This window comes from Lissotriton vulgaris, chromosome 6 (assembly GCF_964263255.1).
Source record: "Lissotriton vulgaris chromosome 6, aLisVul1.2, whole genome shotgun sequence".
In the NCBI taxonomy this organism is placed as follows: Eukaryota; Metazoa; Chordata; class Amphibia; order Caudata; family Salamandridae; genus Lissotriton; species Lissotriton vulgaris.
Genome location: NC_141694.1, coordinates 854,217,300 through 854,239,020, shown reverse-complemented (window position 1 = coordinate 854,239,020; position 21,721 = coordinate 854,217,300).

Genomic DNA, 21,721 nt, shown 5'->3' with positions numbered 1-21,721 from the left:
CAGTACACTTACGTGGAAGCTCAGTCCCATTTCTGCTGAGTATAGAATGGAACGGGGAATACAACCAATGTCCATCGGTTCTTCTTGAGGTTTCTTTTTTGGACAGTTCCTTGAGATATGACCCCATTCTCCGCATTCAAAGCATTGTGGATTCCGCAGAGGAGGGGGTTCCAGATGAAAAGGTTTGGATTTTACCACATCAAAAGAGGGTTTCAGCGGTTTCTTTTCCTGTTTTCCTGTAACACTTGTCTGTTTTACGGTTTTGTCATTTTCCAAAGGTAGAACACGGGGCTGGGCCCTATAGAAGGTAGTGGCCATCTCTACGGCCTGCTCAGGGCTCAAATGCTTATGTTGTTTTAGCCACCTTTGTATAGGATATGGCAGAGCCTCAAGGAATTGCTCCAGGTATATCATTGCCATGATTTCCTCCTTTGAATTGGTTTCTGCCTTCAACCACTTGTCAGCTGTGGCTTTCAATTTAAAATACAGAGTTTTGGGGTTGTCCACTGTTGTACCCCATTCTCTCCTGAACTTGACCCTATAGGCCTCTGCGTCTATTCCGATATGGTCAAGGATCAACTCCTTTATCTCTGAATAAGGAGTATTACCATTAGGATTGGCTACCTGGTATGCCGCTTGAGCCTCTCCTGTAAGAAGCGGGGCTAAGAAAAAAGGCCATTTAACTTCTGGCCAACCAGAGGCCCTTGCTGCCCTTTCGAAATTCAGGAGGAAGGCGTTGGGATCTTCTCCTGTTACATACTTTTGCAGGGCTATATTAGGACCTGTTCCTGGCCAAATTTTTTAACTGTGTGGTTAACTCCCGGCGGTTGTCTGCTACTTTTAACAGCTGATCAGCTGGCTAGCAAGACTGTCTTTTAGAATGTCCCGGTCGGCTTGAGCTGAAGACATTTGTTTTTCCACCGCCCACTCCAGTTTCGCCTGGCCGCGTATTTATTGTTGTATTAGATTCTCCATGGTGAGGCGACCAAAATCCCACTTCTGACACCACGTGTAGCGAGGTGGAAAAGCAGACCAGGACAAAGAAATGTGGTTTAACTAGTGAGGGTTTTTATTAAAGGTTTAACACAAGGAAATCTGGAAATGATGGTGCTTTCCTGGTCTTCTTTCGCTTATCCGGCTGGACTGTACTTGGTCTTGAGCCGCTGTTGTCATGTTTCAGAGACTTGCCGGTCACTCCTAGCAGGGGGGGGGCGGGAGAAAAAAAAATACAGAAAAAGGGACATAAGAACGAGAGCCTGGGTCTTTTGTCGTGTCGCGGGAAGCCAGGGAGTGTAGGCGAGCGGGAGGAGTCAATGCACCTTATCCTTCACCAGTGACTTCGTGAATCGTGCCTGGGATTAGTTACGTGCTGCTTCCTCCTCCCCCAGCCCCTCCAGTACTCTCCCCCCTCTCGTGGGCCCAAGGAAGCGCAAAGCATCCCCGTACCTTGCTTAGCCACGTCCCTTCGGGGCCGTGGCTGGCGTCTTCGCGGTGCCAGGTGGGGTCTGGCTACCCTTCTGTTCCTTGGGTGCCTGTTGCCACGTGGGGAGGGTTTCTCCTGCTCTCCGATGTCCGTGTTGTCTCCTGCTGCAATTTCCACAACGTTCCGTGGGGGTACAAGGAAGGTCCTCACTCTGATCTCCTCTTCTCGGCGTCCTTCTTCTCCGGGTCCTGGCAAACGCAGTCCTTCCTCCAGATCACCGCTCTTGAGCACCGAGAAGTCACATGACTTTTTTGTCCCGGGGTCTTAAAGAGGCAACACTCCGGTAAGGTCTGCAAACATACAAGCGAAGACGGAGACAGGTAATGGGGAAACAGTTCTGTTTGTGGGTCTGCGACAGGCGCGTCCTCACACTGTTCAATAAATACCTTTTATTGAAAACGCCTGTTCCTCTATTTTCTCAGAACCTCTGGTGAAACGAAGCATGTACGATTGACTGAGTAAAATAGTTATCTATTGTTTCCACAACTCTAGAGATTGATTTCTTATTCTTGGGAAACAAAGTTGTCATGTTTATGCGCAGAACCTATTGGGAATATAGGAACTACACTACACCCTAAGATTCTTTGCTGATGCTTTCGAGGCGGGAGGGACACCCAACTCCTTGGGCCACCATTCTGGAGTCCACATCAAGGTGGCTTCTCCAAAAAAATAATCTCTGTTTTCCCGGCATTTAGTTCTAGATAGTTGGTACTCATTCACAGAGATATTGCTTACATGCCAGCGGAGAAGTTGGTCTGAGCTGTTATGGAGTGTTTATCAAAGGAGAAGGTAAGTTGGGTGTCATCCGCATAAGATATTGGAACAAATCCGTATGTCCTCATAAGGTTGGCCAAGGGAGCAATATAGATTTTGAATAAAGTAGGGCTTAAGCAGGAGCCCTCTGGAACTCCCTTGGACAACTTCTTAGACTTGGACTTATAGGGACCCAAGCTAACTGTCTGGGAGCGTCATAGAGGAAGCTGGTCATCCGCTGCAATACCTTTTCTTTTAGCCCGGACTCCTCTAATCTTCTGAGCAAAATTTGATGGCTGACGGTGTTGAATGCCGCAGAGAGGTCAAAAAGCACAAGTAAGGTGGATTGTCCTCTAACTTGTGATTGCCTAATATTGTCCATGACTGCCACTAGGGCTGTCTTCGTACTATATTTCGGCCTGAAGCCTGATTGTGACACATCCTGGCAATTTGATGCTTCAACGTAGACTGATAGATGATTGTTAATATGTTTTTCCAACAATTTGCTCAGGAGCGGTAGGAGGGATATTGGACGCAGGTTAGATAAATCTTTCATAGAGGCCTTGGTGTTGCTTTCACCACATTCACCCCACCAAGTGTGTGATCAATTAATGGCATAAATTAAGCCACACCTCAATAAATCACACAACCCCGGTTGAAGAGGGTTAGGGATTTGATGAATGGATGGGAAAGGGGATTTGGGGAAAATGTGACAAAGACACACACTATACAAAAAATATATTCATCTGAGAAATGAGCAGCCAACTATCATCAATCTGTTCTGGAAGGAAATAAAGGAATGAGAAAGACACATTTAATATAAATAGATAGCAAACAGTCTGTCAGCCCCAAGTCCAAAATTATTATATTATTACAAATCTAAATGTTCTGTGACCTAGGACTGAAAAATAGTAAATATAAATTATGAATGAGTGAAGCTAACCCCCACAAGAAAACTGATACTGCATTTTTAAATTGGGCGGTACATCTTATTCTTCTTGAATAGTCCATTAATCCTGGTTGTCTGGCTGAAGTGGCCCGGAAAGGTAAGCATGAGTGTTGTGCTTTTGTCTTTTGTTGTGCAGGAGAAGAGAAGACTTTTGTATTGTAAAACAAAATGACATTGTGGAGTCAAGTAGAAAAACAAAAGGTAAGCTTCATGTGGAATGTACCAAGAAAACTCTGCATCAGAGCATGTGCATAGTCCTTTGCAATCATTTGTTTTATAACTCATGTACGATCAATTAAGTGAGAGCAATTACAACAACCAACAATCACAGCCCAGTAGCTGCATGTATCGATCTGATCAAACTCAGAACTGTCATTATCATCATCTTATCATTTAACCTAGTGCATGCATAATGTGATGATGTGATGTGACAACATCACTTGTATGTCTCCAATTACCTACAATAACAGGACCACCACCCAACCACTTAGTTTCAAATTTGAGTCAGCCAGCACATACACACTCAGCAGCATTGTATTTCCAAAACCAAGTAATGAATTTATTTTATTTATTTATTTATTTTATTACTGGCATTTATAGAGCGCAACCAAATACCCTTGGGTGTCTCGGCGCTAGACTGCAGTAATGTCTCTCCTTAGAAGTAGGAACAGAAGGCTATGTGAATGTGTTACTGGTCAAATAACCACGTTTTCAATTTTTTCCTAAACTGTAGGAGTGAAGAGCTGGATTTAACGTAGTAGGGTAAGGTATTCCAGATCTTGGAAGCTGCAACATGGAAGCGACGGTCGCCCCAAGTGACTGTCTTACTACGTGAGGTGATTAGTTGCTTCAGTCCTAGGGAGCGGAGTGCTCTGACTGGTTTGTAAGGTTTTAATTGCTCTTTCAGGAAACGAGGTCCCTGATCCTGCATTACCTTGTAGACTATACACATGGCTTTAAACTTTATCCTATTTTGGATCGGTAGCCAGTGATAGGCTCTCAGAGTGTCCGAGATGGGAGCAAATTTGGGCGTTTTGGATAGCAGACGTGCGGCCGCATTTTGTACCGTCTGAAGCTTTTTTGTGACTCTTTTTTGAGCGTTCAGGAAGAGGCCGTTGCAATAGTCCAGAGTAGTAAGGACCAGTGATGTGACCAGAGTCTTAGCGGCCGTGTCAGGTAGAAAAGGCAGGATTTTCCTGATCATCCTGAGTTTAAAATGGGCCGTAGAAGCTACCTTATTGGCATGGGCCATAAAGTTGAGCTGGTCATCAAATATAACTCCCAAATTTCTGACCTTAGAGGTGGGACAAGGTGGAGTGCCAAAAGTTGATGGCCACCAAGTTGTCGGCCAAGATGGTGAAAGGTTACCGAAGATGACTACCTCCGTTTTTTCGGAGTTTAGCTTCAAGCAGTTACCTGCCATCCACTCACCTATGGCAGACATGCCGGATTGGAACCGTCCAGCTACCTCCTGACCGTCGCCCTTAATGGCCAGCACCAGCTGCGTGTCGTCAGCGTAAGAGGTTAGGCTCATCCCATGGGCTTTGATGACACTAGCAAGGTCCGACACATAAATGTTAAAAAGTGTCGGACTTAGGGATGAGCCTTGAGGAACCCCACAAGGTAACGACCGGCTGGCAGATTGAAAAGAGCCCAGTGCGATAGCCTGGGTTCTGTTAGCCAGAAAGGAGGCCAGCAAGTTTCTCGCAGTGGACTGGATACCCATTTTTTCGACACGGTTGACTAAGGTCTTATGGTCAACCATGTCGAATGCTGCGGAAAGATCTAAGAGTACCAGCAGGGCTGTCCCTCCTTGGTCTCGGATGGCTCTTATATCATCCGCTGCTTTAATAAGAGCCGTTTCCGTCCCGTGGTATTTGCGGAACCCAAACTGGGTATCATCGAGCAGATTATATCTCTCTATATAATCTGACAGCTGTTGGTTCATAGCTTTCTCCGTGATTTTCGCTAAAAATGGGAGACTTGCTATAGGTCGATAGTTTTTCAGCTCTTGTCTGTCGAGATTGGCTTTTTTTAGTAAGGGCTTGATCAGAGTATTTTTCAAGGAATCCGGGTAGGATCCAGAGCACAAGATGGTATTACAGACTAGGGTAAGGGTGGGAATGATAGTGTCTGAGACCATAGTCAGCACTGATGTAGGGCAAGGGTCCAAGGCTGAACCTGATTTAACTGATTTCAGTAAGATCTTAGTTTGATCAGTAGTTAAAGGATTAAAACTTGTCAGAGAATTGCTCAGGGCAGACAGAGGAGGATGGGTAGGGATGGGAGATGATTCTGAGGTAAAAGCTTGATATATATCGTTTACCTTCGCAAAGAAAAACTCTGACAGTGCATCGCATAGTGATTGCGAGGGAGGAGGTGTTAAATCAGGTGTGTTACCCGATAATGTTTTAGCAATATTGTATAACTGTTTGCTAGAGTTTTTGGCTTGTTCTATGTGTTTAGAAAAAAAGAGCTTTTTTGCTGCCGTTATCATGGATTTATACGTGGCTAGGGCGTCTTTATATTTGTCCTTACTTTCGCTGTCATAAGCTCGTCGCCAATGCCTTTCCCTATTCCTTGTTAGTTGTTTTTGTGTTTTTAGCTCTTTTGTGTACCATTGGGCAGTCGGGGTACTCCTGTTTCTCGAAAGAGACTTAATAGGTACTAGTTGCGAGGTGGCCACACTCAGCCATTCATGGAATTGGTGTGTAGCATCACTGGGGTCATTGGATAAATCCGGTCTGAGTTTGTTTAATAGCATGTTTAAGCTATCATAGTTTAAATCCTTCCATGCTTTGAAAGGACCTGGCTTAAGGTGAGAGGTCTTTTTGCTCAATTGTTCTTTAATGGTCATGTTGAAGAAGATGGCCGAGTGGTCTGTCCAGGTCATAGGAAGAGTGTCGGTGACATGTAGATCTTCGATGTTTGTGAATATGCCATCAAGCGTATGTCCTGCTTGATGGGTTGGGGTGTTAACCAATTGCCTGAGGCCGATTAATTCTAGGTCTGATGTAAGGGAAATAGAGTCCTTGTCGTGCTTTTGTTCAAGATAGAAATTAAAATCACCCATGATGGTGGTGGAGTCATCTGTGGCTATGGATTCAGTTATAATCCCCAGATTGGCTAGGAACGCTGCTCTGGACCCAGGGGGTCGATATAAGAGCACTCCCTTAAAACTGAAGGAAGGGGTGAATTTTATAATAAAATGCATGGCTTCACATGCCATGACTGGAATAGGGGAGGTGCGGATTTCAAATTGATCTCTAATTATAATGGCTGAATGCGCCTGTCACCAGTCCACAGAGTTGAGTAGACCTCTTAGAGTCATCACCATGTTGGTTTCTGTGAAGTTGATTACTTTTTTCTTTGACAGTTGTTGAGGAAGTCATACCCTGAGCTCTTCCATTATCCTCCTGACTCCGAGTAACAAATGTGACCAGCTCCATTCTGACTTTTGACCCAAATGAGAGATCCAACTGTAGTGTAGTGAAATGCTGTTGATAAAAAACAAGAGAAACATTGAGTAATTTTTTGAGAGTAGACTTCATTTGTGTTTGTTTGCTACATGGACTGTCGGGTGTTTGAGAAGTGAGAATCAGAAAACAAAGTAGTGTGAACTCAGCAAACAAATCTCTCTAAGTGTCAACGGGGAAGCAAAAAATCACCTTCCAGAAAAAAAGGATCACTCATTAGGCCACCCACATAGTAAACATCACAAACGCAATCAAGCTTATAAATTATAATTGAACATCCATCCTCCTAGTGTGCCACCACATCTGCATTTCAGCACTCACAAACATTCACTCACATATCACTCATTAGTGCTTTACTTACCTGTTTGAATTCAAGCACAGTGGTACATTGCCGAACCTCTTTGATTCATGCAACATACATTGGCCAGCCTTGCATGTCAAAGATTCTGGGGCAGTCCTGCTAGGGGATGAAAGAAAGGATAGGTATGGGATGGCGATAGGCATTATCTCTCCAATGTCCTTGAAGTGAATGAGGGGAGGCTTCTTCACTGCACACTAGTCCAACTCCAATCTGTGGCATACATGTGTCTAAAAGGGTAGGGCTGCATTAGTCTGCGAGATACAAACAAATACAATTATGATTATAATGTAATGTTCCCCTAGCTCTATCTTTTTTTTGTTGTCAAAGCAGTTTGGCAATAGAAAGTTCAATTATGGCCCAGGCCTACTCAATAGTCCGGGAAGTAGAGTTCTCCCTCAAACTCATGTGGTTCACCCAGAAGTTGGTAAGCTAACACACCACCATGACCACTCATCCTCCTCCTGTCGTACTTCAGGTACGGTGCAATTGGGTGGTATAAAGTGTGGGTTCATTTTGATCATTGTTGATCTCTCCACATTTTTGGGGCAAGAGACTGGTCCTTCTCACTGTGACAACTGCACCAGCTGCCCTGAACACACACTCAGTAGACAGACTGACTACCAGACAAGCCAAAAACTTTATCGCCAGCCTGGTAAGCATGAACCATTGGCGCCTCTTTCCATATAATACACCACTGGGTTTTGAGCCAGATAGTCCTGGACCATCCTTTCAATATTCATTGGTGCTCCAACTTGCTCAACATATTTTTTCTTCACCGCTGTATTGGATTTAAGCCCTGCCTTTGCAAACCAATCAAACGCAGATTTTGGAGCTGATGCTCCTGTTCCTGTTGTGTTTGTTGCTGATTCTCTTGTTATTGGTTTTGGATACCATGAGCCAACAGCACTGCTATAGGGGTCTATGGGTTTTAAAAGTTTCATCCTAGACTTTTTTGACTGGGAGTGAGCCTCTAATTTCTAGCCATTCTTTTTCTAGGTTGCTGGCTTGTAATTTGAAACATTTTCATCTGAAAAAGGAATTAAAGTGGCCAGTAAATGTTTGTACTGTGGATCTGTGACACAGATGCAGTATTTGTATGACACAATATCTCTTTGCAGTCTTGTATTAACAGCCAAGTGAGGGATTAAGCTCTCCAACAACTCATGCACATCCGTTTTTTTACCCACATCTCTGTCCTGTAATATATGCATCAACTGGAAAGCTTGGCCCATTGTACTGTCCTCCTTGGTGACTTCAATCTGAATACCTCAAAAGGAAGCAGCATCTCCGCCAGGTATTAGAGTAGGTCCCATTGGTCCATTACAATGATTATGCCCTTCACAGTTGCATACCGTCTTTCCATGATATATTAATTGATCAGTCGGTACTGCTCAAACAGATGTTGCAACATGTAATAAGTTGAGTTCAACATGGTGGCACCTCCTGTATGAGTGCTTTAACTTGCATTCTATTACTCCTGGTCATATGCAGCTGTGGTCTGAATCACCACTGCCCCGCCTTTATATGCTGACTTGATTGTCAGTTCCTTGTTTAACGATGGTTCTTTTATCGCCTCACTCTCCTTCTTGCTCATGTTATGAAAGTTATTGTGATTGGTGGTATCCAGCTTACTGAGTTATACCATCAAAGCTTTTTCGAACGCCAATACTTCCACTGGGAGTGCATTGTCGGGAGGTGTGAATGTTGACTTGGGTTTTAAACCTGTGTCTGAACTGTCTGGTGTTATATCTCGATTACTGAAGTACGCTTTCAATTTGATGCCTCTGATGAAGTTCTGTACTTCTGTATGTAACTTGAAAGTGTCCAATTTATTTGTGGGTACATACCCAAGTCCTTTATTCAGTACTTGGTTTTGTATCTCTGTGAGTGGCCATGGAGTGATATTGATCACTAGGTTCCCCTCTTGCTCGTGGAGGCTTGATTGGCCAGGGCCCCTGTCATGCTCCTGGTGTATACCCTGGGGTCCGTATCGTCTTCTGGTTGCCAGGTCACATTGTTCCCTTTCTTGTTCCTGCCTCGTCGTGATCCTGGGCCCCACCCTAAAAAAGGCTGTTGGTTTTGGGCTCCTCCTGAGAAATTGGGTACCCATTGAAGGTACATTGGGCCCATTGGTGGAAGGCCGTACTGGTATTGTGGGTACTGGGGTTGGCGCTGAAATTGGTTGTATTGTGGGTGAGCTTGGTAACCTCTCCATCCCCTTTGGCGTGGGTATTGTGGTCTTTGCTGTCTGTACTCTCCTCTCTGGTATCTATTCTCCTGGTAGCTGCTTGAGTTGGAACCTGAAGAGCTGCCATCTGATCCCACACTGTCTGTGTCACTTATGTTGTTTTTTGCTACATAGACAGCAAACAGCAAAGACCACAATACCCACGCCAAAGCGGATGGAGAGGTTACCAAGCTCCCCCACATAAGAAAGGACCACTCGTTTTTTTCATATATTCTTTATTTTGCAAACCATTGAACCAATATCAACGTTTTATACAATTTTCAGCCTACGGGTGCCACATCTGTATGCAGGAACCGTCCCAGCCTGATAGTGAGCATCCCTACCGCACCAAGGAAAGGACAGCTCCGATTGCTTGAAAAAATACCCTGGCCAGTGTTTTCCCATGCCGCGCGTGCGCGGGATAACATTCTAGCCTGGCACATGCGTTTTGTTAACTTCGCGGGCCATCAGTGACTGGGAATGCGCAGAACGGAAAGAATGAGCACTCGCGCATTACCGGTAAACGAAGACACAAAAGTATCGAGCAACCCTTGTTTGGGAATATATCCGCCTTCAATTGGCAATTTAGAATGCACCGCGAAAGTATAAAAGGGCACACCTCTCCCCACAGCGGCATTACCAGCGGAGCCGCGTTGAGGGGAAGAGGATAGATCACATCCTGAATAACCGTGAGTTAACTAAAACCCTGAAAGAGGAGGGCAACAGAAGGGCTCTGTAAGTAGGTGAACTCAAACAGGTTTTTCTCATATTTTCAGATCGCTATAACTTGGCAAGATGTAAACCCCCAATATATGTAAAAGGCTCATGAAGCATTATAACCAATATCAAAAAGTAAAACAATCCCTTTCCTGCTTTTTCCTCCCCACATTACCGGAATGCCAAAAACCAATACGTGTGTTTTTAATGTTACATGTGTGTACTGTCCAGTCTTTGTCACTTTGCCTTACAGGGTGCACGATCACTTAAGGCATAATATATGTATGTTGAAATCGCCAACCCTTCACTTTTTCCTAAGGTCACCGCAACCTGGAAGATAGTTATAGATTATTATGAGAATAGTATCTAATATGCTTTTTCTCCTTCTAGGTCCTTAATATACGCCAATTGGGCGATGAGAGACAACAATTCTGAACTACAAACTAGGTACATAACACCTATAGTTCACTTCCTTTTTGTAGAATACACTTTTACATTTACATTTATGTGAGTAAGGTGGGGATCTTTGTGCAAACCCCGTCCTGAAGAAGGAGTTTTTTAACTCTGAAACATGTTCATGTAGACGCACATATGAGGTTGATGTACATAATTATACACTAACAACCTCTCACTGCACCCCCTTTTAATGATACCAGTTGGGGGTTTAATAAAAGTCTATTTTTCACCCCACGAGCCAGGTATTTTTTAACCATCACTTATTACCACCATAAACCCACCACTCACTAACATTTATTACCCCACACACATCCACACATAGTCCAATAATAGTGCTCCCACATAGTCGTCGGTCACAGCACGCCGCATCCTGGAGAGGGGTGCAAAGACCCCGATGATGAAGCATGACACCAAGGGGCCTGTTGGTGTGTGAGGGGTATTTAAACAACACTGAGTGCTCCCCACCACAGTAGGGATCACCACCACCATCCAAGTGGATTACACTTTGTTTACGAAGTAATGGTAACTGTGCCACACCCCTTAGAGCAGATTGAGATAGGGTAAGGTTGATATCCTGAAGTGCTCCTATTTCGGGAGGAACTACTATTGCTGGCTTTTTGGCTAAAAAAACGGTGTTGGATCCAGCCCTGATCTCTTGACTGGGTGAGAGCTTTCTGCTTAATTCAGAGACTCTGTCCCTCACCACCCCTTGTTGTAAATATTTTTGTCCACCCTAAGCGTGGAAGGGTATTCTCAGATGTGAGACCCTTGCTCATTGCACCATCAGGATTCAAGCAAACCGGGCCGAAGACGGCTGTAATGCCAGAAACCGGTCCCCGGGAGCTTGTTTCCTTCCCAGTGTAAGAATTGGCTTTTGTAGTTTGGTTTGCCCTGTTCCCATCATGCACTGGGACAGGAACAGACTAATTTGCATACAGCCAGGTTCTGAAACTGGGATGGTGCAGTGAGCTAAAAAACGGTGTTGGATCCAGCCCTGATCTCTTGACTGGGTGAGAGCTTTCTGCTTAATTCAGAGACTCTGTCCCTCACCACCCCTTGTTGTAAATATTTTTGTCCACCCTAAGCGTGGAAGGGTATTCTCAGATGTGAGACCCTTGCTCATTGCACCATCAGGATTCAAGCAAACCGGGCCGAAGACGGCTGTAATGCCAGAAACCGGTCCCCGGGAGCTTGTTTCCTTCCCAGTGTAAGAATTGGCTTTTGTAGTTTGGTTTGCCCTGTTCCCATCATGCACTGGGACAGGAACAGACTAATTTGCATACAGCCAGGTTCTGAAACTGGGATGGTGCAGTGAGCTAAAAAACGGTGTTGGATCCAGCCCTGATCTCTTGACTGGGTGAGAGCTTTCTGCTTAATTCAGAGACTCTGTCCCTCACCACCCCTTGTTGTAAATATTTTTGTCCACCCTAAGCGTGGAAGGGTATTCTCAGATGTGAGACCCTTGCTCATTGCACCATCAGGATTCAAGCAAACCGGGCCGAAGACGGCTGTAATGCCAGAAACCGGTCCCCGGGAGCTTGTTTCCTTCCCAGTGTAAGAATTGGCTTTTGTAGTTTGGTTTGCCCTGTTCCCATCATGCACTGGGACAGGAACAGACTAATTTGCATACAGCCAGGTTCTGAAACTGGGATGGTGTAGTGAGCTAAAAAACGGTGTTGGATCCAGCCCTGATCTCTTGACTGGGTGAGAGCTTTCTGCTTAATTCAGAGACTCTGTCCCTCACCACCCCTTGTTGTAAATATTTTTGTCCACCCTAAGCGTGGAAGGGTATTCTCAGATGTGAGACCCTTGCTCATTGCACCATCAGGATTCAAGCAAACCGGGCCAAAGACGGCTGTAATGCCAGAAACCGGTCCCCGGGAGCTTGTTTCCTTCCCAGTGTAAGAATTGGCTTTTGTAGTTTGGTTTGCCCTGTTCCCATCATGCACTGGGACAGGAACAGACTAATTTGCATACAGCCAGGTTCTGAAACTGGGATGGTGCAGTGAGCTAAAAAACGGTGTTGGATCCAGCCCTGATCTCTTGACTGGGTGAGAGCTTTCTGCTTAATTCAGAGACTCTGTCCCTCACCACCCCTTGTTGTAAATATTTTTGTCCACCCTAAGCGTGGAAGGGTATTCTCAGATGTGAGACCCTTGCTCATTGCACCATCAGGATTCAAGCAAACCGGGCCGAAGACGGCTGTAATGCCAGAAACCGGTCCCCGGGAGCTTGTTTCCTTCCCAGTGTAAGAATTGGCTTTTGTAGTTTGGTTTGCCCTGTTCCCATCATGCACTGGGACAGGAACAGACTAATTTGCATACAGCCAGGTTCTGAAACTGGGATGGTGCACTGAGCTAAAAAACGGTGTTGGATCCAGCCCTGATCTCTTGACTGGGTGAGAGCTTTCTGCTTAATTCAGAGACTCTGTCCCTCACCACCCCTTGTTGTAAATATTTTTGTCCACCCTAAGCGTGGAAGGGTATTCTCAGATGTGAGACCCTTGCTCATTGCACCATCAGGATTCAAGCAAACCGGGCCAAAGACGGCTGTAATGCCAGAAACCGGTCCCCGGGAGCTTGTTTCCTTCCCAGTGTAAGAATTGGCTTTTGTAGTTTGGTTTGCCCTGTTCCCATCATGCACTGGGACAGGAACAGACTAATTTGCATACAGCCAGGTTCTGAAACTGGGATGGTGCAGTGAGCTAAAAAACTGTGTTGGATCCAGCCCTGATCTCTTGACTGGGTGAGAGCTTTCTGCTTAATTCAGAGACTCTGTCCCTCACCACCCCTTGTTGTAAATATTTTTGTCCACCCTAAGCGTGGAAGGGTATTCTCAGACTTGAGACCCTTGCTCATTGCACCATCAGGATTCAAGCAAACCGGGCCGAAGACGGCTGTAATGCCAGAAACCGGTCCCCGGGAGCTTGTTTCCTTCCCAGTGTAAGAATTGGCTTTTGTAGTTTGGTTTGCCCTGTTCCCATCATGCACTGGGACAGGAACAGACTAATTTGCATACAGCCAGGTTCTGAAACTGGGATGGTGCACTGAGCTAAAAAACGGTGTTGGATCCAGCCCTGATCTCTTGACTGGGTGAGAGCTTTCTGCTTAATTCAGAGACTCTGTCCCTCACCACCCCTTGTTGTAAATATTTTTGTCCACCCTAAGCGTGGAAGGGTATTCTCAGATGTGAGACCCTTGCTCATTGCACCATCAGGATTCAAGCAAACCGGGCCGAAGACGGCTGTAATGCCAGAAACCGGTCCCCGGGAGCTTGTTTCCTTCCCAGTGTAAGAATTGGCTTTTGTAGTTTGGTTTGCCCTGTTCCCATCATGCACTGGGACAGGAACAGACTAATTTGCATACAGCCAGGTTCTGAAACTGGGATGGTGCAGTGAGCTAAAAAACGGTGTTGGATCCAGCCCTGATGTCTTGACTGGGTGAGAGCTTTCTGCTTAATTCAGAGACTCTGTCCCTCACCACCCCTTGTTGTAAATATTTTTGTCCACCCTAAGCGTGGAAGGGTATTCTCAGATACGAGACCCTTGCTCATTGCACCATCAGGATTCAAGCAAACCGTGCCGAAGACGGCTGTAATGCCAGAAACCGGTCCCCGGGAGCTTGTTTCCTTCCCAGTGTAAGAATTGGCTTTTGTAGTTTGGTTTGCCCTGTTCCCATCATGCACTGGGACAGGAACAGACTAATTTGCATACAGCCAGGTTCTGAAACTGGGATGGTGCAGTGAGCTAAAAAACGGTGTTGGATCCAGCCCTGATCTCTTGACTGGGTGAGAGCTTTCTGCTTAATTCAGAGACTCTGTCCCTCACCACCCCTTGTTGTAAATATTTTTGTCCACCCTAAGCGTGGAAGGGTATTCTCAGATGTGAGACCCTTGCTCATTGCACCATCAGGATTCAAGCAAACCGGGCCGAAGACGGCTGTAATGCCAGAAACCGGTCCCCGGGAGCTTGTTTCCTTCCCAGTGTAAGAATTGGCTTTTGTAGTTTGGTTTGCCCTGTTCCCATCATGCACTGGGACAGGAACAGACTAATTTGCATACAGCCAGGTTCTGAAACTGGGATGGTGCAGTGAGCTAAAAAATGGTGTTGGATCCAGCCCTGATCTCTTGACTGGGTGAGAGCTTTCTGCTTAATTCAGAGACTCTGTCCCTCACCACCCCTTGTTGTAAATATGGCTTTTTGGCTGTGGCTGTTGTTGTCCACTTAGCTGAATTTCTTGCAACGATTGGGTACTACTTTGGAAAAGGATACCCCATTGCTTGTTGGTGTTGCCATGATTAGAGTGGTTGCCTCTGTGCCTGACATGGGCTTGGACCAAGTTTGGGATGGGGCCATTGATGAAGGAGTGCTGCTCCCAGCTTGCTCCCTAGGGGTCGGTACGGCAGGCACACACTGTTGCCCAAAAGGGCCTGTGGTGACATAATATTGGTGGTAAGCGTCTTCTTATCGCTGACCACTTTCTTGATAGCACCTTTCTTTAGGGTCATCTTGAAGCTGTCAGTTGGCAGTGACAATTAGCTTCACAAGCTGAAGAGATGTCCTTGTTGTATGGTCACAGGTCAAATGCAGCCTTCTGTCTGACAGTACTGTGGGTGATATCTTTTCTCTTGTGTCCCTAAAAGCAAGCAAGCAGGAGTAACATAAGGCAATGTTGATGTTTGAATTAGTAGTGCAAACAATTTCTTTTAGTGTGGTTACTTAAGTTATAAATAATTAACACAAATACAGTGTAACCATTCAAAAGTACAACCACCCCAACATAAACTCTTTTTTAGAATCATGAAGGATAAGAAAGAGCAATGACATACAGAAGTAACTGATTGCTTTATGTGCATCAAGTTGTAATGAGGCACTCAGGGAGGTGCAAGTGACAATGGAATAATCCTTAGGAAATGTATGATGTTGTGCGGCTGTGCACATATGGCAGACTTGGGATTGATGGATGTTGGGAAAATGGGAAACATAAAATAAAAATAAATAAAAAATAATATTGATAATAATAATGGCTGATGTACTAGGGCACTACCATGTGAAACCCTTGGGATTTGGGAGGAAAGTAGTGGTGCAGGTGAAACATGCTAAAAAAGTATATAATAATATAACTGGACTAGGATGGGTGAACAACACAAAGGGATATAGCTCTCAAAGTTCTGTACACATTTGTATTTTGTCCCCTTTTAATCTGCGTTGCTCTGTGAGGTAGGGATATCACCTACTCCCCAATTAAGTGACCAATGGCCAACAATATTAATGAATTTAAATCCACCAGCACACGCTAATGTTAACATACACGGTCATAATCAAGTAACATAAATAAGTAACATAATCTCAAAATTTCTTGTTGTTCTTGTATTCTTTAATTTGTTTCTAGATCTTTAGCCAACACATGTTTCGTCGCCAATAGAGTCAATCCTGCGACTTCCACAGGGCTAGAGACATACAAATATACATCGCTAAAGTAAAACTTTTAATTTACAAGACACTCTCATCCCAAATGAAGTGACTTCTGTGCCTGTGTCACCAGCCTTCCATAAATATAGTGACATAACAGTTGCAACCCATGCAAAGTTTCTAAAAACTAACACAAAGATTCGAATCTTTATCACAATAAGTAATTTTGAATTTCAATTGTCATTGCTTCTATTGTTGAGAATCGTGTCACATCCTTTGTGTAGTTTATTTCTTATATAAACATATGTTCTTAAATATATATATATCCATACTAATATTAAAAAGAGAGAGCCCAAACCTTTGAGGCGGGTAATCTCAGGAACCACAACACCAATCACAACACCCAATACAGCATTGGAAAGGGCAGTTGCAGCAGAAGGACATAGGCTATACAGATGCCCACCATATACATTTGAAAGGTAAAACAACCTTACCAGCAATGTAGTCCCTTGTGGGCGTGGGCTTGGGCGAGCGTGGCATGATGATAAAAAAAGCATTCCTTAAACATGTGCATTGTGCTGGGGGCGTGAGCAAGGCCAATGGGCGCGGCCATTGCAATTGCGCAGCACCAAGGGGTGTGGCCAATGGGCGCGACAAACGGCAACAATCGCCCCGGCACATCCCCCCCAAAAAAACGTGCTTTGATCGCGTGTGGAAAACAAATGTGTGCGTTGGGCTGGGGGCGTGGCCAAGGCCAATGGGTGCGCCAATTGCGCGATTGCAAGGGGCGTGGCCGATGGGCACAGCAATTGCCAGGGCTTAGGCGGGGCAGACGCGACTGATCGTGCCTGCGGGGACAATAACTGCACAGTATCTTGCGTGCTGTCAGCCAGTTAACTCTCTGAATAAAGGATCGTGCCTGCGGGGACACTAACTGCAGAGTCTCCTGCGCGCTGTCACACACTCAACTCTCTGCATAAACGAATTGACACCAGGCGCACAACAGCAACGAGGGCTGGATCCACGCTCAGGCGGCGAATGAAGCGACTAAGCGCGCCTGCTGGGACACTAACCTTTGAACTGACTGAACTTTCCCACATGAGCAGCGTCTCCAGCGCGCGCTGTCACTAGCTCAACTTTCTGCATCAAAGACTTTACACCACAAGCACAACATCAAACAAAACTGGAGCCGGGCCTCAAGCGGGGGACGGCGCGATTCAGCGTGCCTGCGGGGACACGAAATTTACAACTGAATGCACTTTCACACACGCTTACCTACGGAAGTGGAGTACATACAGACTAGAGACATCTGCTAATACTTCTTACTCGAGGTACACACAGTATCTGCACACACATGACTATGAAATAAATTTCCCTTGCCTATTCCACACATTGCACACATTCTATTTCATACCCGGACAACGTCGGGACGGGCAGCTAGTATATATATATGTATATATACATATATAATTCAAAAAAGAGTTACCCCTTGAGGAAAAGCCGCTTCAGGTAGGTTTTGATCATTTCTTTATTTCACTTGAAGGTTGCATACAGGTAAACAAGGGGTCCATCAGAGTTTCAATACTGATCAAAACCTACCTGAAGCGGCTTTTCCTCAAGGGGTAACTCTTTTTTGAATGATGTAATGCGGCCTGCCTCTATCGCGGAGAAGCCCAGCTGTGAACTTAGCGTTCCTTTGGTGCCGGTGAAAAATGTCGCCAATGAATAAGGTGGGGGTTCCCACATGAAGGAGCAAGTTGTGCAACAGATAAATTGAAGGTGCGCATCCCCCCACTGTGGTTTTATTATGAACAAGAATGTCTCAGCAAAACGGACTCACTAGAGTAACACGTTGCAAACTACAAAGACCAGAAAGCCTATGGAATGGCCACGCCCACTGGGGAGGAGAAAGTCAAATAAAGTAGTTGCAGGACTCCGGTTTGGTGAAGCGATCTCACTGCTGCCATTGAAGAAGGGTTGTAACTGACTTGAAACGCGTCTGGCAAATTGCAGTATTGAAACTCTGATGGACCCCTTGTTTACCTGTATGCAACCTTCAAGTGAAATAAAGAAACAATCAAAACCTACCTGAAGCGGCTTTTCCTCAAGGGGTAACTCTTTTTTGAATTATGTAATGCGGCCTGCCTCGGTCGCGGAGAAGCCCAGCTGTGAACTCAGCGTTCCTTTGGTGCCGGTGAAAAACGTTGCCAATGAATAAGGTGGGGGTTTCCACATGAAGGAGCAAGTTGTGCAACAGATAAATTGAAGGTGCGCATCCCCCCACTGTGGTTTTATTATGAACAAGAATGTCTCAGCAAAACGGACTCACTAGAGTAACACGTTGCAAACTACAAAGACCAGAAGGCCTATGGAATGGCCACGCCCACTGGGGAGGAGAAAGTCAAATAAAGTAGTTGCAGGACTCCGGTTTGGTGAAGCGATCTCACTGCTGCCATTGAAGAAGGGTTGTAACTGACTTGAAACGCGTCTGGCAAATTGCAGTATTGAAACTCTGATGGACCCCTTGTTTACCTGTATGCAACCTTCAAGTGAAATAAAGAAACAATCAAAACCTACCTGAAGCGGCTTTTCCTCAAGGGGTAACTCTTTTTTGAATTATGTAATGCGGCCTGCCTCGGTCGCGGAGAAGCCCAGCTGTGAACTCAGCGTTCCTTTGGTGCCGGTGAAAAACATCGCCAATGAATAAGGTGGGGGTTTCCACATGAAGGAGCAAGTTGTGCAACAGATAAATTGAAGGTTACGCATCCCCCCACTTTGGTTTTATTATGAACAGGAATGTCTCAGCAAAACGGACTCACTAGAGTAACACGTTGCAAACTACAAAGACCAGAAGGCCTATGGAATGGCCACGCCCACTGGGGAGGAGAAAGTCAAATAAAGTAGCTGCAGGACTCCAGTTTGGTGAAGCGATCTCACTGCTGCCATTGAAGAAGGGTTGTAACTGACTTGAAACGCGTCTGGCAAATTGCAGTATTGAAACTCTGATGGACCCCTTGTTTACCTGTATGCAACCTTCAAGTGAAATAAAGAAACGATCAAAACCTACCTGAAGCGGCTTTTCCTCAAGGGGTAACTCTTTTTTGAATTATGTAATGCGGCCTGCTTCGGTCGCGGAGAAGCCCAGCTGTGATCTCAGCGTTCCTTTGGTGCCGGTGGAAAACGTCGCCAATGAATAAGGTGGGGGTTTCCACATGAAGGAGCAAGTTGTGCAACAGATAAATTGAAGGTGCGCATCCCCCCACTGTGGTTTTATTATGAACAAGAATGTCTCAGCAAAACGGACTCACTAGAGTAACACGTTGCAAACTACAAAGACCAGAAGGCCTATGAAATGGCCACGCCCACTGGGGAGGACAAATTCAAATAAAGTAGTTGCAGGACTCCGGTTTGGTGAAGCGATCTCACTGCTGCCATTGAAGAAGGGTTGTAACAGACTTGAAACGCGTCTGGCAAATTGCAGTATTGAAACTCTGATGGACCCCTTGTTTACCTGTATGCAACCTTCAAGTGAAATAAAGAAACAATCAAAACCTGCCTGAAGCGGCTTTTCCTCAAGGGGTAACTCTTTTTTGAATTATGTAATGCGGCCTGCCTCGGTCGCGGAGAAGCCCAGCTGTGAACTCAGCGTTCCTTTGGTGCCGGTGAAAAACGTCGCCAATGAATAAGGTGGGGGTTTCCACATGAAGGAGCAAGTTGTGCAACAGATAAAGTGAAGGTGCGCATCCCCCCACTGTGGTTTTATTATGAACAAGAGTGTCTCAGCAAAACGGACTCACTAGAGTAACACGTTGCAAACTACAAAGACCAGAAGGCCTATGAAATGGCCACACCCACTGGGGAGGACAAAGTCAAATAAAGTAGTTGCAGGACTCCGGTTTGGTGAAGCGATCTCACTGCTGTCATTGAAGAAGGGTTGTAACTGACTTGAAACGCGTCTGGCAAATTGCAGTATTGAAACTCTGATGGACCCCTTGCTTACCTGTATGCAACCTTCAAGTGAAATAAAGAAACGATCAAAATCTACCTGAAGCGGCTTTTCCTCAAGGGGTAACTCTTTTTTGAATTATATATATATATATATATATATATATATATATATATATATATATATATATATATATATATATTACCTACTGGCAGTCGCCAGTAGGTAGTTATAGTTAGGATTTTTTTCAATGCAAAATCTCAAAATTCTATTGTGAATAACTTTGGCGCCGGTTGACGAATCTGCCTGAAAACCTCCTCAAATTTGCCTCGCGGAGCTCCGGTCCTTCCTTGAAAGTTTGGGGGGGATTCGTCAAGCGGGGGCCGAGATAAAAGGGGGGTCTCAAAACGTGTTTTCTCTATGTTAATTTCCATAGGGTGGTCAAACTCACTTTTAGCCCGAACGACTGAATGGATTTCCACCAAACTTGGCAAAATTGTATGGACTGGTAGCCCGATGTGCCTTTGCTATGTCTCAAGATATGTGCTCCAGTGGATTTTGAGTAATTTAGGTTAAAAAAAATATATATATCAATGGTCGCGCCCCAGTACGCGCACCGGGGAGCGCAGCGGGCGCGACACGCGCGGTTCGCACGGAAAGCTGATTGGCTCTCGGGTGTCTGTAAACATTCGAAACAGTCCGGACTGGCCGCCATCTTGTGTCTCGGTAGGATAGAGACACAAGAGGTGGAAAAAAAATAAGGGGGAAATGACCATAAGGGGACAGGGTAGACCCCCTAGGTTTGATGCGAGGGCTATAAAAGGGCCCCGCGGTGCAAAATATTTTTTTTTTTGATTTGCGCGGGGGGAGCGTCTGGTACGCGCACCGGGGAGCGGACCGGGGAGCGGCCCATGGGGAAAGAAGAATGACAGAGTTTTTTAAACATGTAGCTTTTTTTATAAATTGGAGGTAGTTCTAAAAAGAACTGTTTTTTTTCTTCTTTTTGTTGTTTTATATTTTTTTAGTGTTTTAGCAACATTTTGTACTTTTTTTGGCTTTTATGAACTATTTTATATTTTTATTTTTATTTTTATGGGGAGAAACGAAAAAACAGGGAATTGAAAATGGCTCAACTGGAGCAACAAAAAAAAAATAAGAAAAAATTAGGGTTTTTTTGGGCATTTGTGGTTGTCCCCAGCAAGGACGATGAGCTTTATGCTCAGTTCCTCATAGGAGATGGTCTTACCACAATGAATACATGTTATTCGGAAATCCCCAAACCGTGGCTGAATGCAAGGGATCGTCTCTCTTGCCTCTGGTCCCGATGGAGTGGGTTGCTTTCTTTTGGAGCTGGTGCTTGATGTTTGCATATACAGCTATACACAAACTACCACCTTAATTCTAAGGAAACTTACACATACTTACTCTCTTAAACAATCACTTATAGAAACACATACTTATTTAAACAGGAACTCTTACAATCTCTCACTCTCACATATACTCACTTGTATACATCAATACTCACATATACTAGATTAAAACATATGTAGTTACTGATAAAGACACTAGTGAGACAGTCATTCACTCACTAACACACACATATACACACACATCCACCCATACAGTTCTGCACATATGCTGTCTTCAAAACACATAGAAACAGTGAGTCAGTCATTGATGCATCTATGTGTTAAGTAACACCCCCACCAAACCATACAGACACTCATACTGATACTAAAAAAACATCTAATAACCCATATACACACACATGTAGCTAATCACCAACCCATGCAGCCACTTATACACAAAGTGAAACACTGATACAAACATTTAAATATGTAAACAATACTCGCTAACAATAAGCCAGTTAACCAATCCATCTTTTTTTTAAAAACATCAATTAAGACACTTATTTAAACATTTATTCTTCCATCGACCTTTTT